A 24,630-nucleotide genomic window follows, 5' to 3' on the forward strand; every position below is an offset into this window, starting at 1 on the left:
CTTGGGTATATGCCCAAGAGTGGTATAGCTGGATCTTGGGGGAGATTGATTCCCAATTTTCTAAGAAAGCGCCATATTGATTTCCAAAGTGGTTGTACAAGCTTGCATTCCCACCAGCAGTGGAGGAGAATTCCCCTAGCTCCACATCCTCTCCAGCATAAGGTGTCTTCAGTGTTTTTGATCTTAGCCATTCTGACAGGCGTAAGGTGGTATCTCAGAGTTGTTTTGATTTGCATTTCCCTGATGATTAGGGATGATGAGCAATTCCTTAAATGTCTTTCGGCCATTTGAGTTTCCTCTGTTGAGAATTCTCTGTTTAGTTCTATAGCCCATTTGTTAATTGGACTGTTGGGCATTTTGATGTCTAATTTCTTGAGTTCCTTATATATTCTGGATATCAGTCCTCTGTCAGATGTGGGGTTGGTGAAGATCTTTTCCCATTCTGTAGGCTGTCGCTTTGCCTTGTTGACCGTATCCTTTGCTCTACAAAAGCTTCTCAGTTTCAAAAGGTCCCATTGATTGATTGTTTCTCTCAGAGTCTGTGCTACTGGTGTTCTATTTAGGAAGTAGTCTCCAATGCCAATGCGTTCAAGACTACTTCCTACTTTCTCTTCTAGCAGGTTCAGAGTAGCTGGATTTATGTTGAGGTCCTTGATCCACTTGGACTTAAGTTTTGTGCACGGTGATAGATATGGATCTATTTGCAGCCTTCTACATGTTGATATCCAGTTTTGCCAGCACCATTTGTTGTAGATGCTTTCTTTTTTCCATTGTGCACTTTTGGCTTCTTTGTCAAAAATTATATGTTCATAGGTGTGCGGATTAATGTCAGGGTCTTCAATTCGATTCCATTGGTCCACATATCGGTTTCTATGCCAGTACCAAGCTGTTTTTATTACTGTAGCTCTATAGTAGAGCTTGAAGTCAGGGATCGTGATGCCTCCAGAAGTTGTGTTATTGTACAGGATTCCTTTGACTATCCTGGGTTTTTTGTTTTTCCATATGAATTTGAGTATTATTCTTTCCAGGTCTGTGAAGAATTGTGTTGGTATTTTGATGGGGATTGCATTGAATCTGTAGATTGCTTTTGGTAAGATTGCCATTTTTACTATGTTAGTCCTGCCTATCCATGAGCATGGGAGATCTTTCCATTTTCTGACATCTTCTTCAATTTCTTTTTTCAGGGACTTAAAGTTCTTGTCATATAGGTCCTTCACTTGCTTGGTTAGTGTTACCCCAAGGTATTTTATGTCATTTGTGGCTATAGTAAAGGGTGATGTATCTCTGATTTCCTTCTCCACTTCTTTGTCCATTGTATATAGGAGGGCTACTGATTTTTTTGAGTTGATCTTGTATCCTGCTATGTTGCTGAAGGTGTTTATAAGCTGTATCAGTTCCTTGGTGGAATCTTTGGGGTCGCTCAAGTATACTATCATGTCATCTGCAAATAGGGAAAGCTTGACTTCTTCCTTTCCAATTTGTATCCCCTTAATCTCCTTATGTTGTCTTATTGCTCTGGCTAGAACTTCAAGTACTATATTGAATAAGTATGGGGAGAGTGGACAGCCTTGCCTTGTTCCTGATTTTAGTGGAATTGCTTTGAGTTTCTCTCCATTTAATTTGATGTTGGCTGTTGGCTTGCTGTAAATTGCCTTTATTATGTTTAGGTATGTTCCCTGTATTCCTGATCGCTCTAATACCTTTATCATGAAGGGGTGTTGGATTTTGTCAAATGCCTTTTCTGCATCCAGTGAGATGATCATATGGTTTTTTTCTTTGAGTTTGTTTATATGGTATATTATATTGACGGACTTTCGTATGTTGAACCACCCTTGCATCCCTGGAATGAATCCTACTTGATCATGGTGGATAATTGTTTTGATGTGTTCTTGGAGTCTGTTTGCCAGTATTTTATTGAGTATTTTTGCATCAATGTTCATGAGGGAGATCGGTCTGTAGTTCTCTTTCTTTGTTGTATCCTTGTTTGGTTTAGGAATTAGGGTAATTGTAGCCTCGTAGAAGGAGTTTGGTAATGTTCCTTCTGTTTCTATTGTGTGGAACAATTTAGAGAGTATTGGTATTAACTCTTCTTTGAAGATCTGGCAGAATTCTGCGCTGAAACCATCTGGTCCTGGGCTTTTTTTGGTTGGGAGACTTTTAATGACTGTTTCTATTTCGTTAGGGGTTATTGGACTATTTAAATAGTTTATCTGGTCTTGATTTAACTTAGGTATGTGGTACCTATCCAGAAAGTTATCCATTTCTTTTAGGTTTTCCAGTTTTGTCGAATAGAGGTTTTTGAAGTATGACCTGATGATTCTCTGGATTTCCTCAATGTCTGTTGTTATGTCCCCCTTTTCATTTCTGATTTTGTTGATTTGGATGCTCTCTCTCTGTCCTTTGGTTAGTTTGGATAAGGGCTTGTCTATCTTGTTGATTTTCTCAAAGAACCAACTCTTTGTTTCATTAATTTTTTGTATTGTTCTCTTTGTTTCTATTTTATTGATTTCAGCTCTCACTTTGATAATTTCCTGGCGTCTATTTTTCCTGGGAGACTGTGCTTCTTCTTGTTCTAGAGCTTTCATGTATGCTGTTAAGTCTCTAGTGTGAGATTTCTCCAACTTATTTATGTGGGCATTTAGTGCTATGAATTTCCCTCTTAGTACTGCTTTCATAGTGTCCCATAAATTTGGATATGTGGTGTCTTCATTTTCATTGATCTCTAGGAAGTCTTTAATTTCTTTCTTTATTTCTTCCTTAACCCATTGGTGATTCAGTTGGGTATTATTCAGTTTCCATGAGGTTGCAGGTTTTCTGTAGTTTTTGTTGTTGTTGAAATCCAACTTTAGACCATGGTGGTCTGATAGAACACAGGAGGTTATTCCAATTCTTTTGTATCTGTTTAGATTTGTTTTGTGGCCAAGTATGTGGTCAATTTTAGAGAAGGTTCCATGGGGTGCTGAGAAGAAGGTATATTCTTTTTTGTTAGGATGGAATGTTCTGTAGATATCGATTAAGTCCATTTGAGTCATAACATCAGTTAAGTCCTTTATTTCTCTGTTAAGTTTCAATTTGGGAGATCTGTCCAGTGGTGAAAGTGGGGTGTTGAGGTCTCCCACTATTAATGTGTGGGGTTTTATATGTGATTTAAGCTTTAGTAATGTTTCTTTTACATATGTGGGTGCCCTTGTGTTTGGGGCATAAATATTCAGAATTGAGACTTCATCTTGGTGGATCTTTCCTGTGATGAGTATGTAATGCCCTTCTTGATCTCTTTTGATTGATTTTAGTTTGAAGTCTATTTTGCTGGATATCAGTATGGCTACACCCGCTTGTTTCTTAAGACCGTTTGATTGGAAAGTCTTTTCCCAGCCTTTTATTTTTAGGTAGTGTCTATCTTCGAATTTGAGATGTGTTTCTTGTATGCAGCAGAAAGATGGGTCCTGCTTTCGTATCCATTCTGTAAGCCTATGTCTTTTTATAGGTGAATTAAGTCCATTGATATTGAGGGAAATTAATGACCAGTGATTGTTCATTCCTGTTATTTTTTGGTGGTGATGTGTGGGTACTTCTATACGTTGGGGTTTACTGCTGTGGCTTTATCTGTTGCCTGTGTTTTCGAGGGTATATCTGACTTCCTTAGGTTGGAATTTTCCTTCTAGTGCTTTCTGTAGGGCTGGGTTTGTGGATAAGTATTGTTTAAATCTGGCTTTGTCATGGAATGTCTTGTTCACTCCATCTATGGTGATTGAAAGTTTTGCTGGGTATATTAGTCTAGGCTGACATCCATGGTCTCTTAGTGTCTGCATTACATCTGTCCAGGTTCTTCTGGCTTTCAAAGTCTCCATTGAGAAATCGGGTGTTATTCTGATGGGTTTGCCTTTATATGTCACTTGGCCTTTTTCCTTTGCTGCTCTTAATATTCTTTCTTTATTCTGTACGTTTAGTTGTTTAACTATTATGTGGCGAGGGGACTTTTTTTGGGGGTCTAGTCTGTTTGGTGTTCTATAAGCTTCTTGTATCTTCATAGGCATTTCCTTCTTTAAGTTGGGAAAGTTTTCTTCTATGATCTTGTTGAATATATTTTCTGTGCCCTTGAGTTGGTATTCTTCTCCTTCTTCGACCCCTATTATTCTTAGGTTTGGTCTTTTCATGGTGTCCCAAATTTCTTGGACATTTTGGTTCATGACTTTGTTGGCTTTAGTGTTTTCTTTGACTGATGAATGTATTTCTTCTACTGTATCTTCAACGCTAGAGATCCTCTCTTCCATCTCTTGCATTCTGTTGATTATACTTGCATCTGAAGTTCCCAATCGTTTTCTCAGATTTTCTATTTCCAGCATTCCCTCTCTTTGTGTCTTCTTCATTTTTTCTATTTCCCTTTTCAGGTCTTGGACTGTTTCCTTCATTTGTTTCATTGATTTTTCTTGATTTTCTCTCAGTATTTTATTGTTTTCTTCCAGGACTTTATTGATTTCTTCTAATTTGTTTGCCCTTTCCTCTAGTTGTTTACAGCGTTCTTCACATTTTTTTGTCTTTTCCTCTACACAAGCCTCTAGCTTCTTCATGATGTCATTCATAAGGCTGTTTTCTTCTGCTTCTTCCAATTTCTGATGTTCAGGTCTAGGTGTTGGAGGAGGGCTAGGGCCTGGTGATGCTGTATTGCTATTCATTTTGTTGTATATGTTTCTGCCTTGACGTCTGCCCATCTCCTTGTGGTTCGTTCTTGGCCTTATCCGCACACTTGGTTCAGCCAGACCAGTGTTCCAAAAGGGAAGTCCGGAGCAAGATGGGAGCTGGGGGCCGGCCTCTAAGTCTCAGGAAGAGGCTTGGGGCTCAGGCGGATGGGCGTGGGGGCAGGGCGTGGAGACTGCAGGGCCTGCCAGGGGTCTTGGAGAAGGGGATCCTTCCCGGTGGGGCTAGCAGGGAACCTGCCGGGTGGCCAGAACCTGGGATCAAGTTGGGCAGGTCTTCCCTGGAGTGGCTGGTGCCCAGGGATGGGGTCTGGGGCAAGGAAGGGCACTCACCAGTTTTCCAAAAGGGAAGTCCGGAGCAAGATGGGAGCTGGGGGCCGGCCTCTAAGTCTCAGGAAGAGGCTTGGGGCTCAGGGGGATGGGCGTGGGGGCAGGGCGTGGAGACTGCAGGGTCTGCCAGGGGTTTTGGAGAAGGGGATCCTTCCCGGTGGGGCTAGCAGGGAACTTGCCGGTGGCCAGAACCTGGGGCCAAGTTGGGCAGGTCTTCCCTGGAGTGGCTGGTGCCCAGGGATGGGGTCTAGGGCAAGGAAGGGTACTCACCAGTTTTCCAAAAGGGAAGTCCGGAGCAAGATGGGAGCTGGGGGCCGGCCTCTCCCAATATGTATATTTTAAAGATACCTTGACTTCAAAATTTGGATGTAAAGATGTGTTGCTTTGGAAAGGAGACTCTGCTTTTGTTCCTACAGAAAGCCAAAGGCTGTGGATTTGTTCCAGATTAAGGTACATCAGGTTTGACCAGCCAAGACCCCCTGAAAGGTCTCCGATGACACCATGACCCAGATGATCCAACATCCAGAATGGTTTCAAGGCAACTGGATCAAACGATACACCCTCATGGACTATTCCATAATCCTAAAATTTTCTTTGTGTCCCCATAAGATACAGTGCCCCCCTCCAGCAGGAAGTAGTAAGAGAAGCTATGCCCAAATTCCCAAATTATATGTAATTTTACTTTGTTAAGGTTAAAACCTTCCTTTTTGAAAAAAAAAAAAAAAAGAAAAGAAAAAAAGAAAAGGAAAGGGGAAGTGCTGTGGGATGATCTGTATGTCACGTGTGTTGCTGATTGGTCAATAAATAAATCACTGATTGGCCCATGGCCAGGCAGGAAGTATAGGCAGGACAAGGAGGAGAATAAAGCTGGGAAGTGGAAGGCTGAGTCAGAGAGACACTGCCAGCCACCACGATGACAAACAGCATGTGAAGATGCCGGTAAGCCACGAGCCATGTGGCAAGGTATAGATTTATAGAAATGGATTAATTTAAGCTGTAAGAACAGTTAGCAAGAAGCCTGCCACGGCCATACAGTTTGTAAGCAATATAAGTCTCTGTGTTTACTTGGTCGGTTCTGAGCAGCTGTGGGACTGGCAGGTGAGAGAGATTTGTCCTGACTGTGGGTCAGGCAGGAAAACTCTAGCTACAATATGTGACATAAAATACAGTCTATAAAAACAGAGCCTAGACTGCCTTTCACTGTGCACAAACCAAAACTCATCCTTTTCTCAGGTAGATGCAGAGAAAATGCCCTAGTATCAGAAGTAGGACTTTGAAAACCAAACCTCTACCAAGGCTACTCAGCATGAATACACAGTGTTCATTTCCATCAAAGCTTATATTTTACACCTTTAATGTCAAAATAAAGTGACAAATTTGGGTTTATAGCTCACCATATGCTTGCAACTTCTTGGCCATTTGGGAAGCATATTGAAGCTATAGAGTGTAAAATTAAGCTGTAAGAATGTTGTAAACTGAGTTAAATAAGGTGTAAGGTTAAATTATACAACATTCACTCATTTTCTGCTATGGTTTTGATTAATTTTTTTAGCCATTAATGAAAACACAGGTTTTTGGATTTGAGTCATTAAATGACCAACATAATTAAATTTTACTGGGTACTAGGAAGCCACAAAGGAAAATCCACGTGGAACTAGAACCATTAGAAGGAGCTTGTTTGTGACAGTCAACAGGCAATTTATTTGGAAATAAGGATGATTATATCATCAACAAAAGAGTAACCTCCAGTTATAAATGTTACAGAATAAATGAGGGATTTGAGAAAAAGCCAAATTTAGTGAAATGGACTGATTAGGAAAATATATTGCTCATAAAAACCAGAAACTTTTCCTGTAACTTATTCATGGCAAATTGTTCAAAAAATTCATTAGGCAAGCTGATGCCTTTGGAAGAGGAGGTAGACTTTCTCATGACAATAACTCCACAAATGTGTTCTCTCAGGAATACCCAACTCGGCAACTAATCAAACAGAGCATTTCTTGCTTTTTATCATTCTCTAATTTCAAATTTTGTCATTGGCTAGAAATCTATTTTCAGTGTGCACAGCAGTAATTGAGGTTGAAAAATTTGTTTAGCTTGCAAACCATCACTGCAAATCAGATGCAGATTTACAGTTAAGTCAGTTAATGTTTTACCATGATTTCCTATAATATAAAAATGTGAATTTTATTTTTTAACCTTCTAAGTTTAAACAATGAGAGTAGTATGTATGATTGTATTGTCACGGACTGAAGGAGAGGTTGCTTATTCTAAAAAATGCAAATGAAATCTATTTTAAGTATGAAAAGGGTTTTATGAACTTAAGTTTCTTTCTAGTCCCTGCCAAAATCTCAGCATGATGAAAGAATCAATGGCAGAGCGTTGTCATGGTGACTGTGGTCCAACTCAGAAGGACTAGGTAGATGGTTTCCATTATAAACTACATGTTGGTAAATGTCATATGCTACTTAGAATTAGTGGTTTTAGGGAAGCAGTTGAGGAATAGCACTTCTTGTGTTAGAACCTCACATTTTAGTCTAACTGGGGCTGTATGAAATGTTATAAAACAAAGATGAAAAGCAACAAAAACAGTGCTTTGCTCTCAATATTCTCCCTTCCTTTCCCTGACCAGCGTTCCTGACCTGCTACACTGCAATTTTCTCCTGTAAGTAACGTATTTGAATATCTTTAGATTTACTCAAGTTGCATTCAGTGTTCTCTTACCTCTGCACAAGGTTTTAGCTTCTCTTACTCTACGCTGACTTGTTTCCTTACTTGTTAAAAATATCTCAAATGAGTGATTAATGCAGCAGAGTATAACTAAACCTGTATTTAAAGTTTAAAAGATGACTGAACCAAGATGTCCTAATAACATTAATAAATTGAAGAAAAGTGCTAGATATGAACACTGAAATTACTTCACTTAAGAACTATTATTTGTCAAAATCAAGCTTATGGCTCTGGACAGGGACATTCAAAACATGCTTCAAATATAAATATTTCATCACTGTAACCTGAAATCTTCTTTGAAAATGCTAGAAAGAATTGCCTTAAGGTATAACTAAATTATTTAAGACATCCCTTTTCAAGTTTAATTTGTAATCCTAAATGATATTAATAGTAAAAAGATATTCAGAGTTAAAAATGAAGGTATATCATTGACCTGGTTTTTGGAAAACTATCAGTGCATTCCATATTTTGTTTATTTCCAAAATTCCAACTTGAGAGAAATTAATTTTCCTTACCAAGGAAAATTCTTGTAACGATTTCTTCTGATTAACTGCAGATGGCTGAGCAATTACTTAAAGAATTTGGTTTGTCAAAGAGTGGTCCCACTCACTGAGTAAAATGTTTCCATAAGAAAGGAGAAATAAGCCGGGAAGTGGTGGCACAAACCTTTAATCCCAGCACTTGGGAGGCAGAGCCAGGTGGATTTATGTGAGTTTGAAGCCAGCCTGGTCTACAGAGATCCAGGACAGGCACCAAAGCTACACTAAGAAACCCTGTCTTGAAAAAAGAAACAAGAAATAATAAGGCAGCCTTCTAGGCAGTATAGATAACTTTAAGAGTCATGTCGGCACGCATTGGTAAGTAAAGTGTTTCACTGTAATCAATCTTTAATATTTGATCTGAGGGGCATTGTTAGACAACCCCCTCTTAATGGCTGTATGGTCATCAAGTTAAAGATATTGAAAAATTAGATAGAAGATTGGGTTAAAAAGTAATACTCAGTAATGAATGTTCATTAACTTCACAGTCAATGGTGTTCAGAAGTCATAAATCTTGGATTATAGAATTGCAAGAATTTAACTCCCAAACACACTGAAAATTGGAAATAAATCTTATGTATCAATGTTACATAGAAAAGTTACATGCATATATAAAATGTGATTTTGTTTCACACAAAAAATACCATTGTGTAGATGGCAGCAGGATCATTGAAAGGTGCTCTCACTCCTTCACTGCAGTGCTTGGGATTAGTAGCAGGGCTACTGCAATCACCCACACGTTTATCAGTCAGTTTAAAATTGGCTGGATGTTGGATTATCATTAGAAAATGATTAGAAAAAAATGATATTTTCACAGGATTGACAACAAAAGTATACTCATGAGTTATAAGACTTGTTAATTTCTGAGCTATTTGGAGTCAAACTGTCAAATCATCCCTATAGAGAAATCCTTAAATAGAGGAGAAATTAGGACAATAATTAAGGCGTTGAAAATGATGGTGCTTTTGGGGATTATGAATTGCCAAACAAAGTTGTTTCTTTTCACAGGTTTTCTTTAACGGGAATGAAGAGACCAACTTCATTGTGTCATTAGAACCCTTTAATTACTATTTTTGTTACAGTATCATGCCTGTAGTAGTATAAAATGAGGAATCCATAAAGCATTTTGATTAACCACTCTAAAATTGTGTTTCTACAGTTAATGTATGAACTGAATTAGAATTTATTGAAGATAAAAATGTCACTTTAGATATGTGATAACTCCTGCCGTCTCAAATGAATGATAATATCTCAAATGTATGATAAAAGATTAAGTCCATTTTAAATAATAATTCATGTAATTTAGAAAGCAATTGACTGGGTGGAAACGAGGTTTGTTTTTAATACTTCTGATTTTCCTACAAATGGAACAGCATAGTGGTACAAATATTGTCCTAAATAGAGGAAAACGAAACAAAAAAAAAACAATCCCCCAAAAACAACCCCCCCAAATCAAACCTTGTTCCTCACCCTCTTTGCTGTTCATTATCTCTGACCATTCCCAGACAATTTTCTTCCAGCCCACAATTTTCTTCAGATGCCTGAAATGTCACCAGAATATATGACTCTATCTTATATTAACATACCCTTGACAGACTTTAATATATAAATATAGGCACTCTATGAGATCAACCACAAAGCAATAATAAATTAGAACAATGCAACAATACACTTTACTGAAAGTTATTTATTTTAAACTGTTGAGATGTTTATTTCTGGAATTTTCCACTTAATATTTAAGACTGCTCTTGGATATAGGTTAACTTGGACTTTGGAACCTATTATTTTGTTCAAGAGTCTGATGCATAAGATTAGGATATTAGAATGTTTTCTTCATTTGCAGGTTCCTGCTCTGGGGTCATCCATGAGTGCATGGGGATGGTTTCCCTCTTTTAGGAGAGAGCAACTAGCTTCTAAGAGTAGGGATAGTTAACACTCTGTCTGCCTTGGGTGTTGATCTGCACTATAGACATTTGCTTTTATTATAGGTTTAATGGTTCTATCTTATAAACTCTGAGAAGCTTAAGACACAGGGAAGGGTGAGAATGTAGCTCTGTCATATCCTGGATAAATATACACACAGAGAGCAAATAAAAGACACAAAGAGAAGTTTAAAATTATATAAATCACATACCTACATAAAATTACATATGGAAAACACCACTGAGCACTGTTTGAAATTTGGTCATCACATGGTTAAAAGAACTTTCTTTTTTTTTTTTTTTAATTTATTTTGCAATACAATTCAGTTCTACATATCAGCCATGGATTCCCTTGTTCTCCCCCCCCTCCCGTCCCCCTCACCTTCCCCCCAACCCCCCCCCCATTCCCATCTCCTCCAGGGCAAAGCCTTCCCCACAGACTGAGGTCAACCTGGTAGACTCAGTCCAGGTAGGTCTAGTCCCCTCCTCCCAGGCCGAGCCAAACAATCCTGCATAGGCCCCAGGTTTCAAACAGCCAACTCATGCAATGAGCACAAGATCTGGTCCCACTGCCTGGATGCCTCCCAAACAGATCAAGCCAATCAACTGTCTCACCCATTCAGAGGGCCTGATCCAGTGGGGACCCCTCAGCCATTGGTTCATAGTTCATGTGTTTCAGCAAGTGACAAGATCTGCATCCACACTCTATATTCAGCAAGTCTCTTTCTGACTAATGTTATTTTCTGCTTTTCCAGGAAGTATACTTCCTAAAGACTTCCATGTGATATAAAGTCCTTTAAGAGGTTAACATGTGAAGTCGGGATATAGCTGAGGGTTACTTCAACACTTGAGTAGTCTGCATGAGGCCCTAAGTTTGATCCTCAGTACTGCAAATAAATGTTTATTCTGTGCCATTCATTATACATTGGAAGCACATAATTTGGTTTTAATTTTATAGGAACTATAGATATATATCTTAACTATAGTTAAGATAATTTGAAATTTAAAGTGTTGGAATTATTTAAAATTTGGTGACTTTTAAAGTTAGATTGCACTTTTACATTATGAAATAAACATGAGGGTGAGGGTGAGGATATGGGCTGAAAGGTTTTCTTTTTTTCTTTTTTTTTTTTTTTTTTGTATGTCAAGCTGATGAGGGGTGGAAGAGTAATCTGGACTCTCGTGACAATAGAGTCTAGTGAGGGACTGTCTAGAATAGGCAGTTTTATGGGGTAAGACCCAGTCAGACATGGCTGCACCATTTCCTGGGTTTGGTTTTGAACTGTAGAGTAATAGAGTTGAATAGTAGGCATGCATATGCTAGTCCATTTCTCTCTCTCTCTCTCTCTCTCTCTCTCTCTCTCTCTCTCTCTCTCTCTCTCTCTCTCTCTCAGGTTTTTCGAGAGAGGGTTTCTCTATGTAGCTTTGTGCCTTTCCTAGATCTCGCTCTGTAGACCAGGCTGGCCTCGAACTCACAGAGATCTGCCTGCCTCTGCCTCCTGAGTGCTGGGATTAAAGGCGTGTGCCACCACCACCTGGCTAGTCCATTTCTCTCTTCTGTGTGTAGTGATATGATGAGCTGCCTCAAACACCTGCCACTGTGACTGCCCCAGCATGATGGGCTGGAACCTAGAATGGTAAGCAAAAATAAGCACTTCCTCTCTTAAAAAATAAAATAAGAATTTAAAAATGGAATGAATGTGTACTTTTTTAAGTGTTTGCAAAGTTGCAATTTGTGGTATATATAATCTGAATATATAATGAAGTATGTTTTTAATCCTTGTGACCTTAGGCAAAATCCACTAAGACTATTTGAACATTGTATGAAAAATGTGCTGGGTACTCTAGTTGGAACACAGATGGAACTGAATTCTCCCTTTCCCCCTCTGATCTGTATTCCATCACCTTGGGAGAACCGAAGATACTAGCTCTGTGGGCTTGGTAGTCACCATGGAATGATGTTTCCTGCTACAGCTCTTTATGTACTTCACGAGAAAATGTTTATCTTGCATTTTTCTTGAAAATAGTCTTACTGAGTGTAGCATCACTTTGTTTCATTTTCATGGAAAATTTGATTATTCACTCTGTGGCCAGCCACACTAGCCAAATGAGTGAGCTTCAGGCCCAGGAAGAGAATCTGTCTCAAAACCAAAGTAGAGAAATGGAAACACTCAAGATAGACCTCTCACTTATGTACACACACACACACACACACACACACACACACACACACACACACACACAGACAGATGCACAGACATGTATATACAAATGTTTGCAAACACTACACACAGATACACATAATTCTTAGCACCACACACACACATGCACACATACACATACAGGCAGGCACACATTGTCACTACCACTTCCAACAGCAGCAAAACAAATACTCAATAGTTCAGTCATCCTTTCTGTTAGTGTTAATTTGTAGATGTAACCGTCTAGTTAAATAAGAAACATAGAGCCAATGCAAAGAGGAAAGCCCAAGAGGTCAGAGTAATAGCTAAGAGCTAAAAGCCTTTCCCTTCACTGCTGCTGTTGTCCTCTTCAGCAAGAGACCTACTTCCTGTCTGTTTGTCTTTATATAGACTTTCTGTTCTGCCTTCTCATCGGTTGTAAACCCAACCACATGACCTCCTCATCACTGCCTGTCTGTACAGACCTCCAGCTCTTCTATGGTTGGTGTTGAGATTAAAGGCATGTGTCTCCATGCTGGCTGTACCCTTGAACACACAGAGATCCACCTAGCTCTGCCTCCTAAGAGCTGGGATTAAAGGCATGCACCACCACCGCCCAGTTTCTGCTATGGCTTGCTATTAACTCTGACCCCCAGGCAACTTTATTTATTAACATACAGATAAAATCACATTTCAGTACAATTAAAACATCACCATATTAATTTATTGAAATAATCTCTGAATTAGTATTTTCTGTCAATGTTTTGAACTCATACTGCACTTCTACAATGATTGCTTTAATGTTTTCTTATATTCCTACTGAATTTGCTCTGTCATCTCTTTTTATGAATTTAATTATATTTTTGAAAGATTCCACAGTGTTAAATGTTTCATTTTTTTTCCACAATGGCATTGGAATAATTGCAGATGAATCCACAAAAACAATGAATCTGCACTCAGATCTTAGCCTTGTCACAGAATTCAACTCCACGTGGGTCATAGAAGTAAAATATAAAGTGTAAAACTGTAATACTTCTAGGGAAAGGAAAAGTCTTAAGTGACTCTTGGATTGAAGATGATTGGTAAGATAGATATGGAAAGTATGACATAAATGTGAAATTGGCTCACTTGTTCTTATTAAATAAAAATGTGCAGGTGAGAATGTGGTTATGATAATTCTGAGATAACCTACAGGCTGGGAAAACTACTTTATACAATATGATAAAGGACTTATATGTAATGTATTCAAAGAACTTTTAAAATGAATAAGAAAATTAACAATAAAATTAAATTGGACAAAATATTCATAGACAAATCATCAAAAATGGAAGACAAGTCTTGATACACTATGCGTATCAAATAAAACTCAACAACATTTGCCATTTGGAAACTGAGGTTAAGAAGAGTAATTGAAAGTACACGATTCCCCAAACATGGGCAGCACCTTCTAGTAGGCTGAAGGTAAAGGGCACAAATGGAGAAAGTATGGAAGCGGGATTTTGCTCCATGACTTCATGCTCTACTTCACGCTCTGAGTCAGGGTAAGTGTGTCAATTGCTCCTGTCATCGCCGGAGACTCTGGAGTCCTCAGCCTTTCAAAGTAAACTCATAATTTGAGTTTCAGCTTTCAACTGATTCTATACCATTGCAATCTTCTTAAGAGGTTTCTAGCCTCTTGGACTGAGCATATATTGGGCTCTGTCTTTCCACTGTGCACTCCTAGCCCCTGAGGTGTAAGCCAAGTCAGTAAAACTCTATACCCCCCACCTTGGGAGACTTTTATTCCTTTTTTTATTTAAATTTTTTTCTTTCCTTTTACATACCAACCCCTGCTCTGCCTCCCTCCCCTTCTCCTGCTTCCCCTACCTACTCTCATCCCACCCCAATCCTCTCCTCTATTTATAAGTACAAGCACTGCATATACTTGCATTACATATATTGGCTTTAAAATGTCATTTAAAAATGACAGATTTTTGGTGCCAAGACTTTCTGTCTTTCTGTGTACTTGAAATAAACAATTAGGTGAATAGGTTGGAACAAATTTTCTCAGTATTAAGAATTACAGATAAGCAACAGGAATGGGCAAAATATACTCAAATGCCAATGAATTAGAGTTAGAGACATTTAAAGTCATGTTTAGGGTAATATGTGTACAGATGGGGTTTGTGGATACCATACATTCATATGTTAGTATATCATGTATTCCATTACTCTGTTATTTGAGACATTAGACACAATGATACTAAATTAACACTAGGCACATGTAGTGCCCAGTTCTTGGATTCTTATATCTCTTTCTAATCAAAGGACTCCTTGTGGAAAACAGTATTCTAGGGCTATGACAGGAAAAATATAAGCATATAAGCTCAGAGTATCATGTGTCAGAAAACAAGGAATTACTCAAAACAATCAAGGCACACATGCACACATGTGCATGTGTCTGGTAATAGGAGAATGTTTGAAACAACCACAAAAATCAACAGAAGAACCCTCAGTTGCTAAATCTGAAATAATTTGAGGAGTGAAGTAGTACTGAGTTATAACCCAGGGCATGTATAATATATTTGTGTGGGAATAGGATGGATACAATCAAAATAAATTGTACATATATGAAATTCTCAACAAATAAACCATATTTAAAAACAGTAGTTCAGAGAGTAAATACATAGAAGAAGAAGACTTAAATCCCTCAGACAGAGATATTCCATATAATTCACAGTTCTGCACCCTCAGGAAGGGGAACATAAACTGTCAGGAACAATGAGTAGAAAAAAGAAGAGTTTTATGGTGTAAAAGTCTGGCAAGCGCCGGGCGGTGGTGGCGCACGCCTTTAATCCCAGCACTCGGGAGGCAGAGCCAGGCGGATCTCTGTGAGTTCGAGGCCAGCCTGGGCTACCAAGTGAGTTCCAGGAGAGGCGCAAAGCTACACAGAGAAACCCTGTCTCGAAAAACCAAAAAAAAAAAAAAAAAAAAAAAAAAAAAAGTCTGGCAAGCACTTGATGAAGGTTGAAGGCATCAGCAATGATGATTTGTGTAAGTGGACACATTTCACATCTAACGACTGGTCTTTCATCTCTGTAATAGTCCTCTTCAAAATTATATTGCTTACCCAACCAAGAGCAAATCTGCAGATATCCTAACAGGAAGATGTGTATCACATTGCTCTGAATTGAAACATTCTATCCTGCAGGGAGTTACTAAAGGCAGACTCGGAAAGTAAACAAAACTTACAAGGTTCAAAAGTAAGACACTCAGACGTCTCAGGGAGCTCCTGAAACTTATAGGATTCACACAGTTCCTCCCTGAGGTCATATAAGCAGCAGTAACTGCTGTGGAAAAGAGACTATCTAACCTTCTGAGTTGATTGCAAATCATGCAGGGAGCTCCACAAATTGAGCTTTTTTGAGTAACTATCCAGGCTGAGATAGGCTTTTCAGTGATATAGCCATCTTTGAGAGATTTATGCTTCTGTAGTAACTCCATAAACTCACTGGTCCACTAAGCTAGATTTGTGTGGAATACTGTGTTTTGTGTGTCATCAGTGACTTATCTGGGATGAATAGCCATCCATTCACATATTCCCATAAAAGTCACTCAAAGGATAGTCCACAAAAAAGCATTCCCTGAACTCCTCAAAATGATCATTCATTAAAAATAAGAAAAGCTGGATGTGGTGGTGTGCACCTTTAATCCCACCATTTGGGAAGCAGAGGCAAGAGGATCTCTGAATTCAAGGCCACCCTGGTCTATAGAGTTAGTTCCAGGAGAGTCAGGACTACACAGAGAAACTCGGTCTTGAAAAACCAACCATGAGCTCCCCAAAAAATAAAAAAAAAGAAAGGAAAGAAAACTCACAGAAATTGTCATGGTTAATAGAAACCTTAAAAGATATGATAGCTGTATGAAATGCTGCATGCTGCATAAAATCCTGGAAATAAAAATGAGAGATTAGGGGAAAAGGGAAATTTGAAAAAAAAAAAAAGGTATTGGCTTTAATTGTTAATAATATACCAGTTTGGATTCATTAATAACAAGAAATATGCCATAGGGGTACAGAACAGTGGTAACAGGAAGAACTGAGTGTGGGGTGTGAGGGGCTCTCTGGCCCTGGCTCCACACTAAGTGGAAAATAGACTGCTGGGCCTTTAACCTACCTTGTTTTCATGTCCTCATTGTATTGTTGCTGTTCTTTTAGCAAATAAATTCGAATTCTTCAATTCTCTCTTCCATTTAGGGTAAAATACCATTTCTCCCCACATTTTAGACTTAACATTTTTTTATTACTAGAAATTCTTTTTCCTTTAAAAAAAGTGTCACTTTTCACTATTTTCAGCGTCTTAGAGACATTAAATGTATCTCTTTTCAGTCAGAATCACCAAGTATAATTAAATAGTATCCCAGCACTTTTAACAACTGTTGATGTGCGGTGCATCCATTATCCACAGCACCAGCTTTTTTTTGGGGGGGGGGGGCGGGGGGGGAGCTGTTTCTCTGCACATTTGTTTTGGTGACAGATCACTGTTTATTGTCATCCTTGAAACATCTTTGTAGGAAAGGGTTCCTTGGAGACTAGAATGAAGTGTCCTCATTTAGAAGAACATCGTCTATTTCTTTGATTATCCTGAGACAGTTAGCAGCCAGTGGTTGGATTGTCCTGGATCACTTTGGTAACTGCAACCCAGGCTTTAATTCTACATGTACCACCCTCAGATTTTTTATCTTTATTATCCATCCTTCTCTATTACCTCCACCCTACCAGGTTGTGGGATGAAGAGTGTTTACTTTGGGCTTATCTTGAATTAAAAGTGTATTGGGATTTGAAAATTCTCTTCCTCTAAAGAAGTTTTCTGTGAAATTCACTGGCCCTTACCTTCCCTCTGTCTTTCCTATTGAGATTGCCATACAGAGACCAAGCTTTCCAGTGTAGGTACATTCCTCAGAGAAGTGACTACAGTGTTTTGATTGCCTGCTTCCTTTTCAGCTGTCTTTTCACCTGGTCCTTCTGTTTTCTTTCACTATCTGGATCTTGCTTTTGAAAATACACTGTCAGCTTTGTGGATTCCCGAGAGCCTCCCCAGCACCCTGCCTCTTCCTATTCCCATGATGTCCTCATCTGTCATGGTATCATCCTCCCTGCCCTCCCACTCTGTCCCTGTTCCAGCTTGACCCTCCCATTTCCCTATGTTCTCATCCCCCACTCCTCGCCCTCTGCCACACCCCCACACCCAGTCCACTCATGTAGATCTCATCCACTTCTCCTTCACAGGGTCATCCATGTGTCCCCCCTGGGGTCTTTCCCTGTTAGCTAGCCTCTCTGGAGTTGTGGGTTGCAGTCTGGCCATCCCTTCCCTCACATTTAGTATCCAGGTCTGCTGGCTGTGGTCCAGAGGGTGCCTGTACTGGTCTACTCTGGTGACCAGCCTAGCAAATAACCTAGCTGTCATCACAGAGCCTTTGTCCAGTGACTGATGGAGGCAGATACAGAGATCCACGGCCAGCCACCAGGCTGAGCTCTAGGAATCCAATTGATGAGAGAGAGGAGAGATACTTCAGGCGAGGGACATTGGGATCATGATGGGAGGATGTGCAGAAATGACCGGCCACACTAGTGGAAGCCCATGAACTGTGGACTGGTGGCTGTGGAGCCCTCATGGGACTGGACTAGGCTCTCTGGATATAGAAGACGGTTGTTTGGCTCAAACTGTTTGGGGGACACCCAGGCAGGGGGATCAGGATCTGTCCCTGGTCTATGGGTAGGCTTCTGGAACCCGGTCCATGTGGTGTGACACCTTGCACAGCCTTGGTGCAGTGGGAAGGGGCTTGGACCTGCCTAGGCTCAGTGTGCTAGGCTCCGTTGGCTCCCCATGGGAAACCTCGATTTGGGGGATGTGGGGATGCAGGGTGGCTTGGGAAAGAGGGCTGGGGGGTGGGAGGAGGGAGGAGGGGAGAATCTGTGGATAGTATGTGGAGTGAGTAGAAAATTTCTTAATAAAGAAAAATGAAAAAAATCAATAAAAAGAAAAAAAAGAAGAAAAAAATAAAAAATTACACGGTCATTATTTTTTCCTTGCATCTTATTTTGTAGACGAAGTACCAAAATTCCACCCATCAGTGTTAGATGGTTGTAATCTTAGGATGAAGGTGGTATTATGGAGGACTTGGGATGGATGTGGACATAATAATATTCTTGAATGATTTCAGATAGCCTCAATGCAACTTATTCTGCATGAGATGCACATTTATCAAGTCAAACATAATGCAGCTGAGTTTTAGTAGCTGCATATCAAATAAATCCAATATTATAATGCATAAGTTTCCTTGAATACTCACCCATTGGGACATAAGTACTAAGAGGAGAAACCTTTATAAAGTTACCTGTAGTGTAACATATGATGCCTTAACCTTAAAAACGTTCTAAATACAAATCTAATTTGTTATTTGCAATATTGCAGAAACATATACTTTAACTTGTATAATAAATGAGATTTTAAAATTTACAAGTTTGACTTAGGGGCTTAATAATATGTAGATTTAATGAAAGAGAGAATATTTATTGTATACTGCTCTAGTTGGCAGTCTGAACTTGGGAGACCTGAGTCCTAAAAATGAGGTGGACTAAAGTCTCTTGCAATAGCCAACTTTATTTAGAGCATCAGACAATTCATACTCTGAGGGTTAAGAAGAGTCACCTGAGTAAGGTGTACAATCAGAAGAATAAGCTACACATGGCAAAAACATGTTTTTCCATGGAGTATATGAACAACAGCAGTTAAAGTAAACTCACTCCTATCCACTACACCTGGGAAGAGCATGAACAATTATGTGTTTTGAAGAAACTGAGCTCACAGACTCTTGTCTTGTTTACTCACAAACACTCAGAATTCCCATATGACTCCATTCTCAGACTGTGTTCTGACAATTTATTAACATTAATTAATCTTTTCAAAAAACCAGTTTTTTTGCCTTTATATAGATATGTTACTATGTCTTTTTTGTTGATTTTTTTCTCTTATGTTTTAAAAAGTTATTTTCTTGAAATTTTCTCTTTCTTTTTTGTTAACTTAGAATCTTAGATGGCATTTATTTTAATTTAAAAAGATTCCATATTTCTCTTAATGAAAAGTGACTAATCCACAAAAGTTGATATGTAATCTCTTTATTATCATTCGGTTAAAAGCTTTCTTGCACTTTTTTGAATAGTGTGTTGTATAGGAATTAACTGCTTAATTGTGAACAGTTGGTGATTTTTCTAGCTATTTTCCCTCATTAATTTCTTGCTTTAATTCAAATTCGGGCAGAGCATGTTCTGAGGGAAAGCAATCATTCAGAAGTTGTAAGCTTCTGCAGGAAGAAGCATATGGTTAATTTTGGTAAATGTTCCACATGTACATGAAAAATATATATTTTACTGGTGGTGAAAGACATGTTTTCTGTATGTCAATTAACTTACATTTGCTAATTAAGTTCTGTCATGGATATATTCCCTTCTTCCCTATTTGTCAGCTGCTGAGAGTGTATGGCAAAGACTGCCATTAAGATTATGAATTTATCCATTCCTTTTGCATGTATCAAATTTGTTTCTTTATTGAGCACATATTTATTTAGAGTCATAATTTTCACATGGATTAACGCTTATGCCATTAAAGGGTCCTCATTTTTATTGCTAGAAATTCTTTCTAGATTAAATTATGCTTAAATATTAGTATAAAATGTACTTTTTATTAGTTTTCTTAACTAAAAAGTGTTTTGTCAATTATTTTTCTGAAAACTTTTTTATTTCACCTCTACTTCTGGTGAATATTTTTGTTGGTTATAAAACTGCAGGTAACCAGTTATTTTATAATTTTTTATTTTGAATTATTTTTTTATGGGTGGATATGTATATGTGAGTGGGATTGCCCACAGAGAAAGGTACTAGATACTCTGGAGTTGGAGTTCCAGGCAGTTTTGAGGTGCCCAAGGTGGGTGCTGGAAACTGAATCCTGATCTGTCAACCACTGAGCCATCTCTCCAGCCTGCTGAATTATCAACCCTGAGTTGTTCTTTGCATATTGGACCTGATAGTCATGATTCACTGCGTCCCACTTCTCTGTTCCTATGGAGAACTCATCCCCCAGTCTTCTTCCTTCTCTGAAAGTAGTAATTCTTTTCCTTCTACTCTGCTGCCCGCCTATCTGCCTTTCCTCACACTCACCTTCATTTCTTAGCACTTGTGTGATAATAAGACAAATGATATTCTTTGCATATATCCCACAGAGGCATCCAGAGGCCTACAGAGGAATATGAGTTGACACCTTTCTTCAGTTCAGAAACATCTCTGCCATCATCTCTTCAATATATTTCACATTCATTTTAGACATTGGATATTTTATTTTACAGATATCCCAAGCAGCTTGGACTTACAGGTGTGGTACCTGGCTATAAGTTGTTTTTTTTTTTTTTTTCTGGTTAATTCCATTATACCTTTAAATTTTCCCCAGCCCTACTATAAACTTTTAGGAATTTCTGCCAACTTTATATTATGAAGACTCCTAATCTTATCATCAGGTGCCTTTTCTCTCTCTCTCTCTCTCTCTCTCTCTTTCTTTTCTTCCTTCCTTCCTTTCTTTTTTTTTTTTTTTTTTCATACCTATCATTTATTTTACATTTTATTTACATTGATAATGAGAGCATTCAAATATGGATATTCAGTTCAATAAGCCTTCTCCTCATGACTCGCTTTGCTAGCATCTGACTTCTGGCAATTTGTTTTGAGTAGGTAAATCACAGTTTCCTCATCTAGAAAGCATACGGAGGAGAAATAGATGTGGGAATAAATGGGGCAGTGTATTTGTTTAGCATAGTGCTGAGGCTGTGTAAGGTCAAAACACATTAGCTAGTAATATTAGCCAGGCTAATTTTATGTGAAAACCACAAATGGAAGTGACCCTGTAAAAAGTACAGATTTAAATTTAGAATGAAATACGTTAGTTGGACCTTAAATGTTAGATATCTGAAAACAGAATAACTGGTTTATATACATTGTTATTGATTTCTGTAGTTTTTAAATAATCAAATCCTCTATATCTTAAAACTTTAATTATTGATGTTTGTTGAGATAGGACCTATGCTGCCCAGGCTAGTCTTGAATTTGGTACGCAATGTGCTCATTGCATGAGTTGGCTGTTTGAAACCTGGGGCCTATGCAGGATTGTTTGGCTCGGCCTGGGAGGAGGGGACTAGACCTACCTGGACTGAGTCTACCAGGTTGACCTCAGTCTGTGGGGAAGGCTTTGCCCTGGAGGAGATGGGAATGGGGGGGGGGTGTTGAGGGGAAGGTGAGGGGGACGGGAGGGGGGGAGAACAAGGGAATCCGTGGCTGATATGTAGAACTGAATTGTATTGCAAAATAAATTAATAAAAAAAAAAAAAAAAAAGAAATGAAAGTTAGTAGTTAGACATTACAATAGAAGTTGTAGTCATATTAGATATGTTTTAAAAATTGAGCAGATATATTTTAGACAGGTCATCTTCAAACCCTTCAGAGATCTACAGAATATGGCATTTAAAATGTTTTAATAACTTAGAAAATTTTTCTTTTTTGTTATGATTATGAGACATGTCGGCTCCTGGCAGTACCAATCTACTTCAGAGAAAATATGGGCATTGAAGAAACTGCATATGGAGTTAACTTTCATTGTGGCAAAAGTTAGCCACTGGACAACAAAGTATCCTTGAATCAACTGCTGACAAAATGGACAGACAGGACATGAAACAAAGGACTACTGATTCTTGCCAAAACGAGTGTGGTTATGGCTTTATCAAAAGGCATCTTCTGAGGCCAGGACAATATGGCACCATCCCTGAAGTGGCCTTCGCAATTTGGAAAAGGTACAGTGCCCTTTTCTTCGAAGGCAGCTGAATAGGCAGTGGGCCGATGGCTTCTGATGTGCAATGGAACAGCAGCTGAAACAGTTATTCTTGAAGAGTAACTAAGCTCACGCCTCGCAATAGTAAACTGGCATTTGACAGAGGGATGTGGAGAAGAACGGGATGTTAAGATGAAGCCATATATACACAGCCAAGAATGGACAGCTGAATTAAAAAATCAACAACAATTTCCAGAATTTAAAATCCTGAATCATGACATGACACTAGTGGAATTCAGGTGTTTCTGGTACATGGACTGCTCTCACCCAATGTGAGGTTGAACTGTCGACCTTGTGTACATCCTACTTCACAAATGAGTCTGTCAGATATGCTAAGCCTATAGGCTGAAGATGATGCCCCAACACTGTGGAGAAACCTCAGGTGACTGTCCAGGCAGCTGGCTGTTTCTGTCAACTCACAAATTTTTTGGAAGTTGCTTGCATGCACTTTCTGTTTTTATTTTTGTTAGCTAATATTATTTCCTTCTTGGGTCTCTGAGGGAGTTGAAGATTAGTTAGTTATAGTTGAAGGTTAGTTAGTTATAGTTGAAGATTAATTAGGATAGAAAGTGAATTAGATACATTTTGGACTTAACAAAATAGGATAGATAATGAAATTATTTTCTCTGAATTTGTCAAATACAAATGGACTAGACATTGTTTAGACATTTATTACTTGTATATATTGTATATAGTCATTGTACTTTTGTATATAGTTTTTCTTTTGTTAGTTATAACCTTTTTCTTTTTTTTTCCTTTTTATTAAAATAGAAAAGGGGAAAAAAAAAAAAAAAAGAAACAACACAAATGGGGGGGGGCGTTGGGGGGAAGGTGAGGGGGACGGGAGGGGGGAGAACAAGGGAATCCGTGACCAATATGTAGAACTGAATTGTATTGCAAAATAAATTAAAATAAATTAAAAAAAAAAAAAAAAAAAAAAGAAAACATAGGCTTGACAGTCACTTTAGGAAGAAAGATACGGGGCAGTGTTTTCTACCACATATTAGTTAACACAGTAGAAGACAACGTAGACAAACCCAAGATTTGCTATAAAAAGAAAATGATGCACTGGGGATACAGCTCCACACAGAGCAAGCTTGCTCAGGAAATGCAAAGCTCTACATTTGATCCTTTAGCACTTAGAAAAAATAATAATGGTGCCAACAAAAATTATTTAAATATCTGATAAATGAAGTAATCTTTTTAATGAGGTACTAAAAATGATGAGTTATGAGAAGGCTCCATTTAAATATTGGAATCATTTTGGAATTATAAACCTCTGTACAGAAAAATAAAATAAAATACCAGATTTTACTATTGCACAAAAGAAAAACTGAGAGACACCCCCTTGATATGTTAGCAAATATCCATGATGAGCTAGAAGCTGGGTATGGTGTTCCACACCTCTAATCCTAGCACTCAGCAGTGAAGATTGGAGGATCAGGCCTTCCTTCCTTTCTTGTTTCTTACTTTCTTTCCTCCTCCTCCTCCTCCTCCTCCTCCTCCTCCTCCTCCTCCTTCCTCTTCTTTTTTGACAGGGTCTTATTATCTAGCCCTGGCTGGAATGGAACTCATTCTGTAGACCAGGATGTCCTGAAAACTAATATCTCTGACTCTAAACAAAGCAGAGTTCTCCGCTTGCCTTTGCATCCCTAGTGTTGTTATTAAAGGTATGCACTGCACACTAGGCCTCAAGTGCCATTTTTATGCACCATTACATACTATGATGTTTTATGGACGTGCATGCAATGGGTTCACCAGTGCCTGGTACCTATATCTCTGGTCTCACTATATCTCTCTGTAGCCATCTCAACAAAGAAAGGCCCATCCTTGTTTTCATCTCGCTGTTTGTCCCTAAGCTGATCAAGTAAAACAAGGCATGATATCTGAGAGATAATCAAGAATTGTTTATTTGCAAAATATCTCTGCTGTGGATGATTGATTGATAAATAAAACACTGATTGGCCAGTAGCCAGGCAGGAAATATAGGTAGGACTAGCAGAGAGGAGAATTGAGAGAACAGGAAGGCAAAGAGAGGAGACTCCAGCCTGCCATCCAGGGAGCATCATGTAAAGGCAGCAGGTAAAGCCAAGGAACATGTGGCAACATATAGATGAACAGAAATGGGCTGAGTATAAGAATAAGAGCTAGACAATGGTAGGTCTGAGCTAATGGCTGAGTAGTTTAAATAATATAAGCATCTGTATGTTTATTTTATAAGTGGGCTACGGAACTGCCGAGGCTTGGCGGGACCTGGAGAGAAAAACTCTAGCTACAAATGGTGCCCAATGGGTTGGCAAGAGTTTCCACCTAAAACCTGAGAATAA

General features: G+C 38.7%; 1 long non-coding RNA gene across 2 annotated transcripts in view; it reads left to right on the top strand.

Annotated features, from left to right (window-relative positions):
- The first annotated feature begins 5,162 nt into the window (after nt 1-5,162).
- The window catches only part of LOC128097962 (uncharacterized), an 83,696-nt gene continuing 64,228 nt past the window's right edge, over nt 5,163-24,630 (top strand). For both annotated transcript variants that reach the window (XR_008214023.1, XR_008214024.1), the window contains exons 1-2: nt 5,163-7,689; nt 11,783-11,852. This is a non-coding gene — a long non-coding RNA (uncharacterized LOC128097962). The remainder of the gene's footprint in view (nt 7,690-11,782; nt 11,853-24,630) is intronic.

This window comes from Peromyscus californicus, unplaced genomic scaffold, assembly GCF_007827085.1.
Source record: "Peromyscus californicus insignis strain IS unplaced genomic scaffold, ASM782708v3 Scaffold_5__1_contigs__length_169319896, whole genome shotgun sequence".
Taxonomy (NCBI): Eukaryota; Metazoa; Chordata; class Mammalia; order Rodentia; family Cricetidae; genus Peromyscus; species Peromyscus californicus.